General features: G+C 40.3%; 1 long non-coding RNA gene across 2 annotated transcripts; it reads left to right on the top strand.

Moving 5' to 3' along the window:
• The first annotated feature begins 3,172 nt into the window (after nt 1-3,172).
• On the top strand, nt 3,173-18,845 carry LOC117065512. Of its 2 annotated transcripts, none has more exons than XR_004429950.1 (3): nt 3,173-3,401; nt 15,698-15,790; nt 18,357-18,845. It is a non-coding gene; the product is annotated as an uncharacterized LOC117065512 (long non-coding RNA). The 2 variants fall into 2 exon arrangements; XR_004429951.1 differs by having other exon boundaries at nt 17,455-18,845.
• Nucleotides 18,846-19,727: the final 882 nt, after the last annotated feature.

Below are 19,727 nucleotides of genomic sequence, written 5' to 3'. Positions count from 1 at the left end.
CCCTGCTTTTGGCCCCAGAAGAGGGGGAAGTCAACTCCTATAAAAGGAAGGAAAGAAAGAAACTAGTGTTATTTCTGTCAATCTCTTCCTCTTGAGTGTAAGCTGCATGACTCAGGGACACTGCCTAGAATAGCACTGAAGGCAACAGAACAGCATAAAAAATATTTTTGAATGAATGAATGAACAAATATAAGCAAGATACATACGGCTTTTAGAGGTGCCATTGCAACCTCGAAAAAGAATGGAAAAAGCAATGTGAAAACCACAAAACAAAACAGGAAGACTCTGATAAGCACAGATTTTCTCTTTACACTTACTTGGAAAAAAATTCAAGGAAGGTGCCTGTAGAGTTAACTCCATTTCCCCAAGTCTAGCTCCAATCAGTCAGTCTCTGTGAAGGCTTTCTTTACGTGCATACCTGTGGACGTGGGATTCCTATCTATTATGCTATACCCTTAGAAACATCCCCTACATGGTCTTAGATCCCCTACTCTTGCCTCACGATAAGCATTTTTTTTTCCTTCTTGCTAGAAGCAGATGGTTTAACAGGCTGTGAGTTATTCTTTTTTACTTAATATTTTCTTAATTTTAGTAAAGTAATACATCCAGGTAGCTTTAAAGTCACAATTAGATGGTGGGGTAGGGACTGGGCCACTTGGTTGGGGAGCACCCAACTGTCAGCCTATGTGGGTCCCTCCTCCCAGGCATAAAAAAGCCTGGCTGTCAGTATTCTAAAAGCATTTCAGAAGAATAGGAATGAGGTATCTCACCATCCAAGTTACAGATATTCAGCATCTCACTAGTACCCTAGCTGTACAAACCTCTTCAATGTGAAGCTCCCATTATCTACCAGGATGGACAAGGGATAGGTTCCAGGCTAGGAGGATTGAGAGAGATGATCTGGGAGTCTAAATGCTCATTACACCAAGGTTTAATAAATCCCTTGATTTTTATTTCTTTTCATGCCCCATTTTTAAAGGTGCCTGGTATCTCCAATTGCTAAGCCTTTCTTGATTCTAGAACATCATTTTTTTTTCTTTTATTGGCTTCATTCACTGCAGACTTTAGTTTCAGATTTTTCAAATTGGTTAACTCAGCTTCCATCTGCTTTCAGTTTCCAAAATGTTGTTAACTTCTTTCCGGTGTTGTCATCTTCTCTTCTGTTTCATTTTTTTAAATGAGTACATACTTTTTATTCATTTTGGGGGTTTATGAGAGTGCAAAGATAAATGTCTGTGTTCAGTCCTCCTTCTTATTCAATGTCCTTAAGCCAATGGCTATGTGCCTTTCTAAGAGACAAGTTTTATGTTTGCACTGAAAAAAGAAAATTTATACTATCCTTAAATCTCTTCTTAAAGGACTCTTTATTTAGAAATCGTGTGTCTGCTTCTTAGGATTTTATAAAACAATAGTGACACAAATGAGGAAAAGGAATGTGATGAGTGAGTGTCACCAAAGGCCCAAAATTTCTGCTTTAAGGAAAATAATGAAGGAGACAGAAAATTTACTCCCCATAACACACACGCACATACCTCCAGGATAGTCCTCTTTCCAAAACTGTAGCAGATTTGGTGTAAGGGAGGAGACCACCCCTCATATCGTCTTATGCCCAATTTCTGCCTCCAAAGAAAGAAGTAAAAACTAAAAGGCAGAAATGAAATCCACAGGCAGACAGCCCGGCGCCGCACCCTGGGCCTGGTAGTTAAAGATCTACCCCTGACCTAATAGGTTATGTTATCTGTAGATTACAGACATTGTATAGAAATGCACTGTGAAAATCCCTATCTTGTTTTGTTCCGATCTAATTATCGGTGCATACAGCCCCCATCATGTACCCCCTGCTTGCTCAATCAATCACAACCCTCTCACACACACCCCCTTAGAGTTGTGAGCCCTTAAAAGGGACAGGAATTGCTCACTCGGGGGGGCTCAGCTCTTGAGACAGGAGTCTTGCCGATGCCCCCAGCCGAATAAACCCCTTCCTTCTTTAACTGGGTGTCTGAGGAGTTTTGTCTGCAGCTCGTCCTGCTACAATGTAGTGCTGGAAATCCATCATCCTTTATTTGTCGATGTCCATGACTTGGTGCCACATCAGCTGAGGGGCAAAGACTTTTCAAAAAGTTGTAGAATCCGATATTTAGCAACTTGCAGATGCCATGCCGGTAATCTCTGGGAGGTGACTTGGCACTGTTGCAGACAGGAAGTAGATGGAAAATGAAGCCATCTGACAAGTCTCTGTCTCTTACAAATGCAAATGTCCTTCAATTTGCATTTCACTCGGGAACAAAGGACCCAAGTAAGACCTTCCCCACTGAAACAACAGCCTTGACCCCAAATAAGGGACAGATTGGAGGGGCTTGCTGAACGTCAGTTTTGGTGCATTGATCCTGATCCTATCACATTCCTTGAAGTTAATTACTATGATATTCTACTAATGACACTGACCACTTTCTCTGTCATCCTGGTTCCTGGTTCTCAGTCCTGATACCGCAGATAGTAATGGTTAATATTGAGTGTCAATTTGATTGGATTGAAGGATGCAGTATTCCTTGTGAGTGTGTCTGTGAAGGTGTCACGAAATGAGGAGTGGAAAAATACTGAGTATCAGAGGTCAGAAAAGTCAGGAAACTCCCCTTAATGCTAGAACAACAAGGTTATCTGGAAAGTCCCTAGCAGGGCAAGCGACCGTTTGTGGTTTGGTCAAAGGGTGGGAACCAATGAACAACTGTCTAATGTTTAACTTTAAATGTCAGCCAATTGTAAACCTACAACTGTAAAAATTCCCAGTGACTCTGTAGCTTGCTGTAACTTGTTTGTGTCTGACTATAAAAGACGGCTGAACACCGAGCTCGGGGTCTCTCCCTAGGATCTGATACCTAGCTGGAGGGAACCGAGTTCGAACTAGAAATAAAGCGATCCCTGCCACTTGGCTTTGTCTCTGGACTCTGGTGGTTGCTTTCGGGTCATCTCGGGTCTGGGCATTATAGAAAGGAGATTAACATTTGAGCCAGTGAACTGGGAGATGCAGACCCACCCTCAATCTGGGTGGGCACAATCTAATCAGCTCCCAGCATGGCTAGAATAAAAGCAGAAAGAAGAACATGGAAAGACTAGACTGGCTAAGTCTTCTGTTTCATTTTTCTCCATCTGTTTTCTTCCTCCTGCCTGGATGCTTATTCTCTTTCTCCTGTGCTGGATGCTTCCTGCCCTGGAACATGAGACTCCAAGTTCTTCAGCTTTTGGATCCTTGGACTTACACCAGTAATTTGCCAGGGACTCTCGGGTCACAGACTGAGGGTTGCACTATGAGCTTCCCTACTTTTGAGGTTTGGGGATTCAGACTGGCTTCCTGGCTCCTCAGCTTGCAGATGGCCTATTGTGGAGTTTCACCTTGCGATCGCGTAAGTCAATTCTCCTAATAAACTCCCCTTCATATATACATCTATCCTATTAGTTCTGTCCCTCTAAAAAACCCTGACTAATATCCAGGTCTCCCTATTTCTACCTTGACTTCCTGACCTAAAGACCTCAGGACGCTTCTGTGCACTGATATATCTGATGGCTCAACCTGCCCTCGCTGGCTTTCTTCCCTCTCCTTTTTCTGATTCATACCTAAGAAGTGTTAGCCTGCTGCCAGCCGTATGTGTGACAGTATCACTCATGCTCTTACTTGAGTCCGTTAGTAGTCATAGTTAAAACTCATTTTTATGTTCCCACTGCCCTAAAAAGTTTAAAAATCTCGTTGTACACAGTTTGCAACATAACGCCACTCACAAACTATCTTTACCTAAAAAGTACCCAAATGATGGTACCACTCCTTAACCGGCACCTTTTCTATCAGGTGTCTTCTCCAGGCCTGGTAGTCCTCTGCATCCTTAAAGGGCTCGATCACACGTTACCCTTCCTAAAAGTCTCACCTCATATTTTGAGTTTACTTCCATCTTTGCTTTTCCACTTCTCAGCTTTAATGAGATACTGCCTCACATCATGATTAACTGTTGCTGATTAAGTACAAAAAGCAAGAAGATGAGTTTGATGAGATAGAAAATGATAGATATAGAGAAAAGAAAATAGTGAGCCAAGCTAGGAATTAGACATATTCCCAAGCAACAAAACAGAGCAATTGGGACAAGCCTGATTATCAATGTATATTTCTACAGTTATATAAGCTTGTGATAAAAAAGAAAGGAGTAAACCATGTAGTTATGTTTATAATTCTTTCCAGCTTATTTATAGTTAAAGATATGGACAGTATGAAAACCGAATAGTTTAAAATCTAGACTTCCTTTTACTCTGTTTATTTTAAATATTGCTAACCAATTCTTTCACCCACACACCCATAGTGTTTTTGGCCCTAGCAACCTAGATTTCCTTCTTGCATTAAGGTTACACCACTTGGATGTTTTGAAGTAAGAGATCTATCTGGGATTACAAAACTGTGAGCAAAGCACCCAGGTACTGTTTGCCATGTAGACAACAAAAACTAGGAGCCAAAAACAAAAATAGCCTCTTCTTACTGCTGAAGTAAAGGTGTTTTATAATCCATATAGACTTGGTTTAAAAATACTCTTTTCAAGCATCACATTGTCTCATGATATGGACAACAGAATATCCTTGGGTCACAAAGAATTAGTTTACTGTCTTTTTTTTTTTTTTTTTTTTTTGAGACGGAGTCTTGCTCTGTCGCCCAGGCTGGAGTGCAGTGGCCGGATCTCAGCTCACTGCAAGCTCCGCCTCCCAGGTTCATGCCATTCTCCTGCCTCAGCCTCCTGAGTAGCTGGGACTACAGGCGTCCGCCACCACGCCCGGCTAGTTTTTTTTTTTTTTTGTACTTTTTAGTAGAGACGGGATTTCACCGTGTTAGCCAGGATGGTCTCGATCTCCTGACCTCATGATCCACCCGTCTCGGCCTCCCAAAGTGCTGGGATTACAGGCTTGAGCCACCGCGCCCGGCCAGTTTACTGTCTTTTTTAGGTAAACTTAGTATCTACAAAAGACCACAAGGTAAAATTTCTGATGCTAAAACATGATGAATTAAAGATATAATGCAAAAAAAATTTCCTTGTTAAAAAAAAATTGTAATAAAGCCTGAAAATGCAGTTTGAATGCATTCACCGCATTCCATGAGAAATCAACAGAGGCCCATATCAAAGCACATCTTGACAAATATTTGGTTTACTGGGCTAAAGAAAACATTTTAAAAGCATTGAGGCAGGAGGAAGAAAACCGGCTACCTACAAATAATAAAAACTGGACTGGCCCAATATTTAACAACCAATTGTATTTTGAAAGGAAAATTCAGTGAGCTAATAATTTGGTATCCTAATCACTTGTCTTTCATACATAAAGAAAACATAAAGATATGCTCAGATGCATAAAAACAGGGTCTTACCTGAGGATACACTCAAGCCAATTGAAAGAAAAATCAAAGTGAGGAACTAAATTGAGAAAGACATGAAATAAAATTGATTTCCATATTTAATTTGTACCCAACTTTGGGAATTCAGTTTGATTATGGACCACATTAAAGAATGAAACTCCACCCTATAGTGCCTCCCTCAAATGTTTCTCTTCTGTTTTTTAATCTTAATTCCAGAAAATATGTTTATTCAGCCTTCTCAAAAATGCAGGGAAAAAGGACAGAAATTATAAATCATCTTCCCAAAAATTGTACAGCAATTCACAGCAAAGAGAACAACATTAAATACTTAAATAATTTGCTAACCTAATGAACTTATTATCCTCCAAAAGGAAATAGAAACCACAAGTTTAGCACTAAGGATTTTTTTAAAAATATAAATAATGTAAAACTTAGAAATGTAATGAAAAATCACTAATTATTATCCAAAGCAGAAATTATAGGGCCTGGAAAAAAAATGTGTTATATCCCTTGAAACCTCTAATATTCATTTACATATCCATTTTACATATCCATTTAAGCAGGAAAAAGATCTATTACCAAAATTATTGAACTTCGGATGCTGGCCACAAGCACTCAATTTGGGAGCTTCTGTTGTTATTCAACATGAAACCACCCAATATAATTGGAAAGCATTGTAGTATAGAAAATACTTCTCATCTGTGGGGAAAAATAGAATTTATTTGCAATTGTACTGTTCCTTTCACTGATTTTAAGGAGGGAAAACACAATTTGGATTAGCCAGACAGATGGGGTCATATCACTCCTCAAGCTATTTATCAAAGTTCTATGGCAGGAAAAATTTCTATTTAAGAAGCAAATTATTTGTAAATGAGTGTTTTCTTTTGTTTTGTTTTGTTTTGGCAGATGCCAAAGCCATATATGTAACTCTTGAGAAGAGTCCTTTTTTTTTTTCTTCTAAAAAAGATTACTCTCTGTCTATGGTTCTCTCTTGCCCTTTTAAGAAAGGTACCGGCTGGTACAATAATGTCCATGATGAGAAGAGTAAGAAGATTGAATTATCCTGAAACCTCTCAATGAGGGAGAGGAATCCAATCACCTCCTCGCACTGCTCACAGGGACCAAGAATCATATAGGAAGGACCAACAAGAGGCTGTAGCTGTCCCAATGAATGGACAATTAGAACAACGAAGAGCACTTACAGAGAAAATCTGTTCTACTCCAAAGCCAAGGCTTTAAACCCTAACTACATTTTTATCAAAAACTTAATGGAAAAATTCATGTAGTATTGCAAACTGTAAGCTTTAGAATCAGAAAGACCTGAATTTAAATCCTCAGTATCTATGCCTGGTATATAATTTGGGCAAATCATCTTTTGCTTATTACCCTGTTTGCTCATTGGCAAAATGAGGATAATAATACCTGCCTCATGGAGTGCTTGAAAAAATTTGAGTAAATACATGTAAACCATATGGTTATTCTATAACTATTATTAATGATGTCCTCAGATTCACTTAGAAAGAAGAAGAAATTAAGGGGTTTATTATCTGAAGTATACAATAATATAAACCAGTAAACATTATAGACCCGCTACGTGTCCTTCAAGGTTTTGGATGCCATAGAGTAGGTAAATGTTACATTTGCCACATTAGTTAAATAACACATTTCTTTTTCTTTTTTCTTTCTTTTTTTTTTTTTTTTTGGAGACAGACTCTCACTCCATCACCCAGGCTAGAGTGCAGTGGCATGATCCCAGCTCGCTGCAGTCCCCACCTCCCAGGTTCAAGTGATTCTCATGCCTCAGTCTCCCAAGTAGCTGAGATTACAGGCCTGCACCACCATGCCTGGCTAATTTTTGTATGGTTTCACCATGTTGGCCAGGCTGGTCTTGAACTCCTGGGCTCAAGCAATCCGCCTCCCTCAGCCTCCCAAAGTGCTAGGATTAATGGCATGAGCCACCATACCCAGCCAAATAAAACATTTCTGAGGATGATAAACTAAACTACAAGCACTAGAAAAAGTGAAAAGGTGAGATCTCTATAGAAGGCAGGGAGGTAAGAATTAGGAGCTGAGCCTTAACGAATGAGCAGATGGGAGAAAAAAGTAAGAGACGATACAGCAATACACAGAGGGAATCGGGGTGTAGGGTGTGTATGGATGTGAGAGATACAGAGAGAAAGAAAAAGGACTGTATCTTGGGTTCCCAATGAGTGCCAGTACTGCATTAATTGCTTTAGATAGTAATAACATTTAATCATCAGAATAACTCTGCAAGGTATTATTCCATTTTACAGAGAAGGAAACTGAAGATCAGAGAAGTTAGAAGGCAGAGCTTTTAGTGACACAGTCAGGATTTGAAAAGAGGTCTGCCTAATCCGATCCTCTAATTTTTTTCAGTACCGTGTTTGTCAAAGTAAAGATAAGCATGATCATTCTGGAGTGCAGTGATTCTGTTGAGGAAAAAGTGCTTTTACATTCAGAAGCCTCTGAATGTCGATTTTGTGACAAGATTCTAACATTTCTTTAATTCCAAAATTGAGGTAAATGTCCTATTGCCCGCTCTCTTTGATGTGTAGGAATTTAGCTCTTTTCCCTATAGGCAAAACTTGCAAAATTTTCAGGAACCCCTGGAAAGCCTACAATTCCCGTCACATACAAAATTCCCTTCCCACCTACCACCAAACCCCAGTACATTCTATTTCTCACTCCAGGAGGAATTGATTTTCATTGGTATTCATTTGAAGTACGGAAGGTCATGATTTAGAACATTGAAAATGTGTTGTCTAAAGAGCACAGTTTGCATCTTACTTCAGAGAGAAGATCTTTAAAGATGCCTTGGCTTAGCTGACTTTTCTTACCCTCCTGGTCCAATAAACATCCTCCAGGGAGAAAGTCAATTTCAAATCTGCACACTGCAGAGGCTATGGGGCAGTCAATTGCAGAATGCAGATCAGCCTGTGTCTTCTCTTTTGAGATAAACAGAATCTGGGAAGAGTGTTGAAGGAAAACTTTTTGAGCAATCGTCATAGCAAGGGTGTCAGGTTTTAGGGAGTTTTTTTATTGTGTGGCAAATGCACAATTTACTAACTTGCCTGCACCATTCTATTATGCAACCAGGAAACAAGGCTCCATGCGCATCTAAAAACCAGCATGTTACATTTGAAAGCCAGCCTGACTCTAGCCTATATCCCTACCAAGAGAATGTATTTTTTAGTTCCCAGGTGCTCCCCAAGCTTTGAATGTGATATGTAAACATTCTAAATTAGTCTATTCATTAAATAGTTTTTTATTGCAAAAGTGTGTCTGTGACAGGAGGTTTGTTTTTTAAATGGTGTGTATGGAGAAATTAATTATTTGGCAGTTTCCTGAGAAAGAATTCAGTGGAATCTGGATGTGTTTAAAGTATACTTACTCATACACAGATATCATCAAATCATGCAGTGCTCCATATATCCCCTTCTAACATCTCAAAAAGCATCAACTCTAACTTTCCATTTTATAATGTACTTTTTTTATATTTAATTTTTATTTTTTATTTTTCTTATTTATTTTTTATATTTTATTTATTTATTTATTTTTTGAGACAGAGTCTCGCTCTGTTGCCCAGGCTGGAGTGCAACGGTGCTATCTCAGCTCACTGTAACCCCCGCCTCCCAGGTTCAAGGGATTCTCCTGCCTCGGCCTCCCCAGTAGCTGGGATTACAGGCGCGTGCCAACACGCCCAGCTAATATTTGTATATTTAGTAGAGATGGGGTTTCACCATGTTGACCAGGCTGATCTTGAACTCCTGACCTCTGGTGATCCACTCGCCTTAGCTTCCCAAAATGCTGGGATTACAGGTATGAGCCACCGTGCCCGGGCCCTATAATATAAATATTTTTAATTTTATATAATTAAAATTATTTTTTATAATTATATAATTATATAATTTTATAATTTCTATAATTAGGCCAACCTTCGCTGTCACCAGTGCTGGTCAGGGCCATGAATATTCACGCAGAATACTTTTCTAAAAATCACATGGAGTGAATATCACTTATTTTTCCTTTCCCCAACATTTTCCCACTCTGACTAGAATAATTCAAAACTTTGAGCTGGGCATCAACAAGATTACAGACATTTCTATGTTTCTATTGCAATAAGTGGCCAAGTTTGAAGCTTACAGGACCTCCTTTCTAAGTAAAGTTGCTGGAGAAGCAAGAAGCTTTCCTGACCTGAGCTCCACTCAAGTGGTAAACAAATAAAGGTGATCCAAGAAGTGAATGACCAAAAACCAGAGATCAAAGACACTAAAAGAAGAACAAACCTCTAGCCTTGGAAAAACAGTGCTATTTATTAAACACATGTACCAGGCATATTTGTTTTGCAAACATTAGTTTAATCTTCACAACTGCATGAGGGCAGCATCATTATTATCCATTTTTCATAACTGAGGAAAGTGAGGCACAGTTAGTAAGTAGTGGAACCAGGATTTACACCAGGCAGTCTTGACTCCAGAGACTGCATTGCTAGCCACTATGCAAGCTGTGTTACTCATGGTTCTCCAGAAACACAACCAATCAGTGACATACTAGTATATGAAATACATTTACTATGAGGGATTGGTGATTATGGATGATTATGATTATGTGATTATGGATTACATGATTATGGAGACTGAGAAATCCCATGATCCGAGAGCTGGAGGCCCAGGAAAGCTGGTAGCACAGTTTCAGTTCAAGCCCAAAGGCCTGCAAGCCAGTAGAGCCAATGGTGTAAGTCCTGGTCCAAGTCCAAAGGCTTGAGAACCAGGTGTGCTAATGTCCAAGGGCAGGAAAATAGGGAGGGCCCAGCTAAGCATTCACCGTTCCTCTGGCTTTTTGTTCTTTTCAGCTCCTCAGCAGGTCGAATGATACCCAACCACTGGTGAGAGTAATCTTTACTCAGTCTAATGATTGAAATGCTAATCTCTTCCAGGAACACCCTCACAGACACACCCAGAAATAATGTTTTGCGAACTATCTGGGCATCCCTTAGCCCAGCCAAGTTGAAACATAAAATGAACCTTCACTCGAGCTCATGTCTTTCTATTCCTTTCTAGCCTCTAGGCCCCATGAGATCAAAGACTTTATCCATTTTCTTCATTTGTATGTCTCTAAAATCCTAGAACAGTGTCTGGCAAATATTAGGTGCCCAATGAAGGTTCCATTATTTACTTATATAAGTATATGATGAAAACATGAATAAATGGAATTCCCAATCTAGCTTTTCCCCCTTGATCTTCAAATATATTGGGTATAGGAAACAGGCTATTCTTAGGTGCATGAAAGGCACTATCAAGTGAAAAATCCCCGCCCCAGCTGTTTCTCTGATGTGGACCGAGACAATGGACATGTACAATAGAAATGCCCTCTTCACCCCACCCTCATGGATATCTTTTTTCTGTTTTATATATAGCCCTGACTAGCCTCTAAGTATAATTTCCTGGCACCATTTTTTTCTACCATTTAACTAAATTGAATTTTAGGGCAAATTAAAAGAAAACAATTTTGCCTCTTCACATTTATCCATCGTCTCTCAGTGTGAGGTCCATGGAAATTCTGCTTCAGAACCAAGTGAGATACCTGCTGGAGATGGGGGTTCAGGGTCCTGTTTCAGACCTTCTGCATCAGAATCTCAGAGCTTGGGGCCCAGGAATATGAATATTTAATCAGCTTTTTTTTTTTTTTTTCAGACAAATTCCCACTATGTCACCCAAGCTGGAGTGCAGTGGCATGATCACAGCTCATGGCAGCCTCAATCTCCCAAGTTCAAGCAATCCTTCCACTCACTGCAGCCTCCCAAGTAGCTGGGACTAGAGGCATGCAGGCACCACTATGCTCAGTGAAGTTTTTTAATTTTTTTGTAGAGATGAGGTGTCATTATGTTGCCCAGGCTGGTCTCGAACTCCTGAGCTCAAGCAATCCTCTTACTTCAGCCTTCCAAAGCATTAAGATTACAGGCATGAGCAAATGCACCCATCCTTAATCAGCTTTCTATGTGATTATTATACAGACTTGTTTTTGGCAAACACAAGAAGAGATTATCAAATCTCTTCCACCACAAAAGAGGTTATAAGCTCCTTTTTTAAAAAGCCCCTAACACTGGGCACCAGTATTTCAGGAAATCTCTCTTGAGATTAGCCTCTTTCCCCTGATGCTGAACCTGTTTACTCTCTCCCAATGTCTGATGTCTCCAGTTTCTACCCTGTTGCCTCCCACGTGTTTTCAAATTCTGCCCAACTTCCCTAGGGCAATCCTTTGGCTCAACTGTGTGTCTGACTTGACTTCAGCTTCTCTCCTAGATGCTTGCTGTGTGGCCTTCCTTGGTGGTCCTTGAGCAGTACTGTCCCATCCTATACCTGGCTTTGGCTCGTGGAACCCCAGGCCTGTCCAACTCCTGGCCCCCATTTCTAGGGTAAGAATTTGAACATCAGTGAACTAATCCATATCACTTGGGAAGCATTCCTTCTCCCAAATATTGTTATTCAAAAGAAAGATATCATAGGACTTAAGAATACAGATTCTAAGGTCAGACAGAATCTATATCTCAGCTTGACTGCTTAGTAGCTGTGAGGTTGAGCAAGTTATTTTTCTTCTCTGCTCCCAGTTTCTCCATTCACAATAGTACCTCCTTCATAGGATGGTTGTAAGGATCCAATACATGCTTTTAGAGCACTGAAACAGTGTCTGGCCCACAGTAAATGCTCAGTAAGTGTTAGCTGCTGCTGCTGCTGCTGCTGTTGCTGTTATTTATGTGAAATATGATTCCAGGAGCATCCAAGGACAGACTTAGAGTTGGGAAACAGATACCATGAATATGAACTCTAAGGGGAAATCAAAGAAAAAAGAGTTCTGACCGGGCGCGGTGGCTCAAGCCTGTAATCCCAGCACTTTGGGAGGCCGAGACGGGCGGATCACGAGGTCAGGAGATCGAGACCATCCTGGCTAACACGGTGAAACCCTGTCTCTACTAAAAAATACAAAAAACGAGCCGGGCGAGGTGGTGGGCGCCTGTAGTCCCAGCTACTCGGGAGGCTGAGGCCGGAGAATGGCGTAAACCCGGGGGGCGGAGCTTGCAGTGAGCTGATATCCGGCCACTGCACTCCAGCCTGGGCGACAGAGCGAGACTCCGTCTCAACAAAAAAAAAAAAGAAAGAAAAAAGAGTTCTATCTCCCTGTCTTGCTGCATGTGCTGTGTGAATAAGGGCAGATTTATACATATAAAAATGATCTTCTTTTCTCCCAATGATGTTAGCAGCAGAATTTTCTTCCTCTTTAACTCCTTAAATACAAAAGCTACATCCTAAAGATTTTATATCCCCCTTTAAGACGTGAAGGGGTCCAGAATAAGTTACTATGGCATCAAAATTACTTTGAACTGAAGGCACTTGAGTTCCTAAAATCCTTTATCTGCCTAAAAGCAGATCCTCTCAAAAGAACTAAAAAGAACTTTATTGTCATAAGTCCTCTCCCTGGAACCCTAATCTTCTCTTCTTGGAGAGATATGTCAGCACCACACCCAGACATCGTCAGAAGTTATTACATCTTCCTTTCTCTCTCTCTCTCTCTGTTGCTTACACACACACACACACGCATGCATGCACACATACATATATTTTTAAATGTATGCAATATTCATAAACAAATGCAGTCGAGAGCAGTGGCTCAAGCTTGTAATCCTAGCACTTTGGGAGGCTGAGGCGGGCGGATCACTTGAGGTCAGTAGTTCTAAACCAGCCTGCCCAACATGGTGAAACCTCATCTCTACTAAAAACACAAAAAACAAACAAACAAACAAAAACACAAATGCATAAGAATACAGCAAGAGTACTGTCTGCTAGGAGAGAAAGGAAGATGGGGTGGGGAGAAAAAGACTTACCTTTATGGATATCCTTTTGAATTTTTTAAATTTTGAACCATGTACCCATTCACAAGGTATATAAATATTAAAGCAAAATGTTTAATTCACAGTCATTCCCATAATAGAAACAATAAGTATAACATTATAATATGTAAGAACATAATGAATATGTTTTGTACATTTAACATACATAAAGCAAGCAACTGCAATTCTGATGAGATTAAAGCAAAAAAGTTGCATTACTATGATACCCGAGAATTTCTTCAAAATCATAAGGGAGGGGAATGGTAACTAAAAAAGCAGTTGGTAATTGTTAAAGCTGGTGATAGGTACATAGGGTTCCTTATACTTTCATAAAGTATATAAGGGTTCTGCCTACTTTTGAAAATAACTAATATTTTCCATAAGAAAAAGGTTTTGTTTTAAGTTTCATTAAGAGTCTATAATGAAGTAGTCAGGTTATGTATAAGGCTCTAAAGTAGATCAAATTGATCGCAGGATATGAAGCTTGTGAGGGCAGAGTAAAGGGGAAAAAAGCACTTCATTAGTATTTGGTACAAGAAACAATGGCTTGCAGGCAGCCACAGGATTTAGACTAGGCTGGAGGTGGAGGCCTCACCGAGACAGAAGGCGGTAGCACTGTTAGAAGTAACCATTTCAGATCTTTTTAAACGAAGACCACCATTCCAGTAAGGTTGTCAAGCTTCAGCAACAGTAAATAAGCCTCTTATTTTTAATTGGATCGTTCTCAGAACTTCCATGTTGATGTTCGCCTCCTGCATATTTTCAAAGACTAAGAAAAAGCTGTAAAACGATTTTCAGTGGATCTCAACAGTTTCATATCTTGAACAAATCAGATGTTCTGATATCGTAACTGCCCAACAGATTCTTCCTGCCCGTCACACAAAGACCACGACATTGCGGTAAAGAAAGAGTTTAATTGAGGTGAGGTTGGCCACGCCATGCAGGGGAAAGGGTTGTTACTCAAATTAGTCTCATGAAAGGCCCATAGGCTAGGGGATTTTCAAAGACAGTCTCAGGGAATGGGTGGGGTGGCTAGGCAACGGGCGATTGCTACTGACTGGTTGGCGGTACAATCATTGGGGTGTGTAAAATGATTCTCCTGCACTGAGTGGCTTCTGGGTGGGGCCACAGGAGGAGTTGGTAGGTCCAGACAGAGTCATCATCGGTGTCAGACATACAAAAAAAATCTAAAAAGATATCAGAAAAGCTCACACCTGTAATCCCAGCACTGTGGGACGCCGAGGTGGGTGGATCACCTGAGGTCAGGAGTTTGAGACCTGTCTGGCCAACATGGTGAAACCGCATCTCTACTAAAAATACAAAAAATATTCCAGGTATGGTGGTGGGTGCCTGTAATCTCAGCTACTTGGGAGGCTGAGGCAGGAGAATCGCTTGAACCCAGGAGGTGGAGGTTGCAGTGAGCTAAGATTGCACCATTGCACTCCAGCCTGGGCACCAAGAGTGAAACTCCATCTCAAAAAAAAAAAAAAGAAAAAAAGAAAAAAGATTCCTCAAAAGGTCAATCTTATGTTCTACAATAGTGATGTTATCTGCAGGAATAATTGAGGAAGTTGCATATCCTGTGACCTCTGGAATAATGGCTGGCAGAATTCAGGCCCCTCTATCCTCCTAGGCTCCTGGCCTCTCATTAGCTTTTCAAAGGCAGTTGAGTTTTGGGGAAGGGCTATTATCATTTAAACTATAAACTAAATGTCTTCCAAAGTCAGCTTGGCTTAAGCCCAGGAATAATTAAGGCAGCTTGAAGGATAAGGACAAGAGGGAGGGTTGGTTAGATCAGATCTCTCCCACTGCCATAATTCTCTCACTGACAATTTTTGCACAGGTGGTATTAGGAATAACGCTCAAAATCCTAAGGAAATTGAACACTCAAACAAAGGATTCTTAGCAAAGCAATTTTACTTCTGCACAAAGGGGTGCTTCCTAAGCCAGTTGCCATGAGAACACACCTGAACAAATGGGCACAAGAGCCTTTATTCCTGATGCAAGTTCTGCCCCTGTACCCTTTCCCCATTGGCCGGGGTCGGGTCATGCAATCTAAACCAATCCCAGTTGGCTAAACATTTGATTTTTTTTTTTTTTTTAGACAGGTTGGGCACGTAAAAGAAAGTGGAGGGAAAGCGGAAGGGGTGTCTGTAATGAGCCAGAAAGTTCGTCCTCTTTCCAAATAAGGAAAGGAATGTGAGCTGGCGCTGGTAACACCTGGTACTGTGGCATGCCTGGGCATTTAACAAAGGCAAGAAGGAAAAAAGGAGAGAAATGGGAGGGTACTATGAATTAAAGAATAAAAGACTGATCAGATTATTTGAAGAGAAACCTCATCATATCCCACAGTGATTTCAAAAATTTTAAAGAATATGATATAAAAATACTATTCCTATTTTAAATTCAAGGTGCTCAAGAGTTCAATACATCCATGTCCTATGACCAACTTACTCAGTTTCTCATTATGTTGCAGCTGGATTTGAGAAACCAGGATGAACCAGGTGAGCCTACACAAAGCTTATTTGACACTGATACTTCCAGGACACAGCACCTCTTATTAGCATAGTCGAAGCAACAGAGAGGGCTTCAGATGTTGCCGCTAAGTTTTTAAAATTATCCTTCATTGCTTATTACTCTCTAAATTGTGGTTCCTTTAAAAATATAGCATTTTCAGATACAGCCTTTCCTCTGGAAAGAATTAGGCATATTCCACCATTTCATTCACACGCAAAAAGTTAAAACCAAGTATAGGCCCAGTTAGAGAGGGGAGGTTAGAAAGATCTGTATTGGATGCTTTGTTCTTCTGTTACTTCCTCCTCCCACTTTTATGTGTTAAAGATGAAAGAGCACTGGCTTTGGTTCTGCAGACCTCATTTCAAGCCCTGGCTTCTGTGACTCCCTATTTCTGTGCTTTGAAATGTTGAGTAATTAACTGGCTTTCTACTTCCTTATCAATAAATGGGGATAAAAGATCTATCCCACTAACTTTATACAGGTCTTGGAAATAAAATAAAAAGTTGCAAAATGATCTTGTGTTACATGCTGCTACATGCTGGTTCCATGCTGCTTAGGGGATACTTGGTGCCTCCTTCAGCACTCTACACCTACTTCCTTCATACCTTTCTCCCTCGTTCAGATTTCCCTCACCGTTCAGAGTTCCTTCACTTTTCTCACCTCTCAAACCACTGAGCACAGACCAGCCTCCTCTTCAGGCAATGCTAAAACTGTCCAGGCCGAGGTCACCAGTGACCTCCATCCTGTAACAATCTATTGGACATTTTCAGTCATTATCTTTTTAGACATCTCCACATAACTGACCACTTTCGTTAAAGTCTCTTCATTATGGTCTGCGCTTCATACTCCCGGTTTTCTTTACCAGCCTTTCTGACAGCTTCTTTTCAACCCTCCTTGCTGGCTTCTCTGTCTGTTAAATTTAAATGTTTTTAATTTAAGTTTCTCAAATGTTCTGCTTAAATAAGAAATTAGTAGAGATACAAGGTTGTTTTTTTTTTAACCTTCCTTCATGTAGAAGAAGAAGATTCCTTTTTTTAACAGAAAATTCACAAGTATTTATACTTTTTTAAAAAACAAAAATGTACATTTAAATATTATTTCCAAGACAACACATTATTATGCAAAACTAATGAGATTTGCAGAGATTCTGGAGGTTAAAGGTTATTTTTATAGGACTTAACAATATGTGAAGTCCTAGTGTGTCTTACAAGAAGTTATGATGTAAAATACAATCTGCCTTTCTGTAGCTACAAGAAAAGGTGTGAATTTTCTACTTGTGTCACTAAGATTTCTTGCACCAGCAATTACAGGCACCTATGGGTTGAAGGCTAATGCTGGAATTCTATCAGCTCAATAAACAAAAGAAGCATGACTAAAAATGTGGAACTTAAAATGTGAGGAATGGGGGAAAGAGAATGAAATAAAATTTTTAACAAACAAAATGTTATCATTCAATGCATTGTATTTCTTTGGGCCAGATGTCTAAATATTTCAATCCCCCTGTGCTCTGTACACCAGACCTCCTACTAACTGTTCTTTCTCTGTACCCCTTCTCAGATGATTCCATCAATTCCCATGGCCTTCATTAACTTTTCTTTGCAAGTTACTTCCAGACTACATCTGTAACCTGACTTTTCTGGATTTCTGACAGGTATTCTACAGCCGATTGCTTGGAATCTCCTATTAGAAGACTCTCAAGCACCTCAAAATTACTATGTCTGAAACAGAACTCTTTAATTTTTGTGCCCTCTCGCCTTTCTCTTTCCTTGTCATTGACATCTAACTATGGCACCCTCATTCATCTACAAAGTTTTTCAAAGCAGAAATCTAAGAGTCACCTTTGATTTTTGTCTTTCCTTCATGTTCCTCCAAATTTACCCACTTCAAGTTTTATCAATTATCCATTTAACTTACGTCTTCCTTAGATCACCTTTTCTTCAGCTCTGCAGCCATTACACAAGTCCGGACCATAATTGTCTCTTGCCTGGGCTATTGTAATAACCTTCGAACTGGCCTCTTGCTTTTGCTCTTGCCCTCATCCAATTCCTTTTTCCTGTATCAGTCAACATGCTCTTTTTTAAAAGCATAAATAAGAATGTGTTCCCTACTGAAATCCTTTCAGTGATATCCCCTTACATTTACAAAACCATCCAAGTTCGTTCCCACACTTCCAGGAACTCGCACGCTCTGGTGGCTGCCTATCTCTTTTGTCTCTTTAACTTCATTCCACCTTTCTCTCCCTTTCACTGACAACACTCGAGTCACAGTAGATTTTTTCAGTTCCTCTGACACAGCAAGTTTTTTCGCATCTCGGAGCTTGTAAACACACTAGAACATCTTGCTACTCATCTTTTAAAACACTAGCACCAACTCACCCTTAAAGTCTCAACACAACAGTCACCTCTTCAGAGGGGCTTCCTCGAGCATTGTTTCTAAGGAGAATCTCCCTGTTAACCTCCCTTTGTGGCTCCCTGTTGTTTTCCCTCATGACATTTAAGTTGTAATGTATATTTCCTCTTGTTTTTCTATGTCACTGTTGGACTCATCCACAAGACTGAATGGTGGGAAGAAAAAGACTATACCTAATTGGTTCTTTACCACATACCAGCACTCAGCACTGAGCCTGGAATGGAAAAGGACATCCATAATTCATTCATAAAAACCCTGTTTACAAACAAATTTACAAATCTTAGGAGTATGTAAAGCAGAGAACACGGGTAGATATTTTTCTCTAATTTTTTAATGGTAAAAGGAGAAAAATCTTCAACTAATTTTACGGTCATAGTAATTCTTTGACATAGAAGAAGGGCTGTAAGATGTTTAGCTTCATTTCTGTCCTTTATCCACCAGATGCCAGTAACATCACCTCCCCTTGTTTGTGACAACCAGAAATGTCACCAGACATTGCCAGATGTCTACAGGAAAGGGGTAGGGGTTGGGGGAGAACCAGTTGGAAACCATTTACCTACAGAGTAAACTTTTTTTTTTTTTTTTTTAGACGAAGTCTCGCTCTGTCACCCAGAGTGGAGTGCAGTGGCACAATCTCAGTTCACTGCAACCTCTGCCTCCTGGGTTCAAACAATTCTCCAAGTAGCTGGGACTACAGGCGCCCAGGCGCATGCCACCAATGTCAGGCCTCTGAGCCCAAGCCTGCAGGTATACATCCAGATGGCCTGAGGCAACTGAAGAATCACAAAAGAAGTGAAAATGGCCGGTTCCTGCCTTAACTGATGACATTATCTTGTGAAATTCCTTCTGGACAATGAGTCTCAGAAGCTCCCCGCCAGCACCTTGTGACCCTTGCCCTGCCCACCAGAGAACAACCCCTTTGACTGTAATTTTCCACTACCTACACAAATCTCGTAAAATTGCCCCACCCCGATCTCCCTTTGCTGACTCTCTTTTTGGATTCAGCCCACCTGCACCCAGGTGATTAAAAAGCTTTACTGCTCACACAAAGCCTGTCTGGTGGTCTCTTCACACAGACACGCGTGACACATGCCCAGCTAATTTTTGTATTTTTAGTAGAGATAGGGTTTCACTATATTGGTCAGGCTGGCCTTGAACCCCTGATCTCAGGTGATCCATCCACCTCAACCTCCCAAAGTGATGGGATTACAGGCATGAGCCACTATGTCCAGCCCAGAGTAAACATTTAATTTGTCATTGTATCCTTCTCCCATCCCCCACAAATAAAAGTAATAAATGAGAAAGTTATGCACAAGAGCACAAGTGATCTGTTTAAGACCAAAGATAATTAGAAGCGGAAAGGAGAGCAAAACCCACTAGCAGACCTCCCATTTAATGCTGAAGCAAACTCATGGTTCATAAACACCTGCTGATCTGCTTTTCTGGAAATGAATATATTCATTTAGATAGATAACAGTAATCATATTCCCATCAAAGTTAACATTAATTATCGTC

Source organism: Trachypithecus francoisi, unplaced genomic scaffold (assembly GCF_009764315.1).
Source record: "Trachypithecus francoisi isolate TF-2019V2 unplaced genomic scaffold, Tfra_2.0 Lachesis_group2, whole genome shotgun sequence".
NCBI lineage: Eukaryota > Metazoa > Chordata > Mammalia > Primates > Cercopithecidae > Trachypithecus > Trachypithecus francoisi.
Note: the sequence above shows the minus strand (reverse complement) of the source record. Positions and strands in the feature narration are given on the sequence as shown.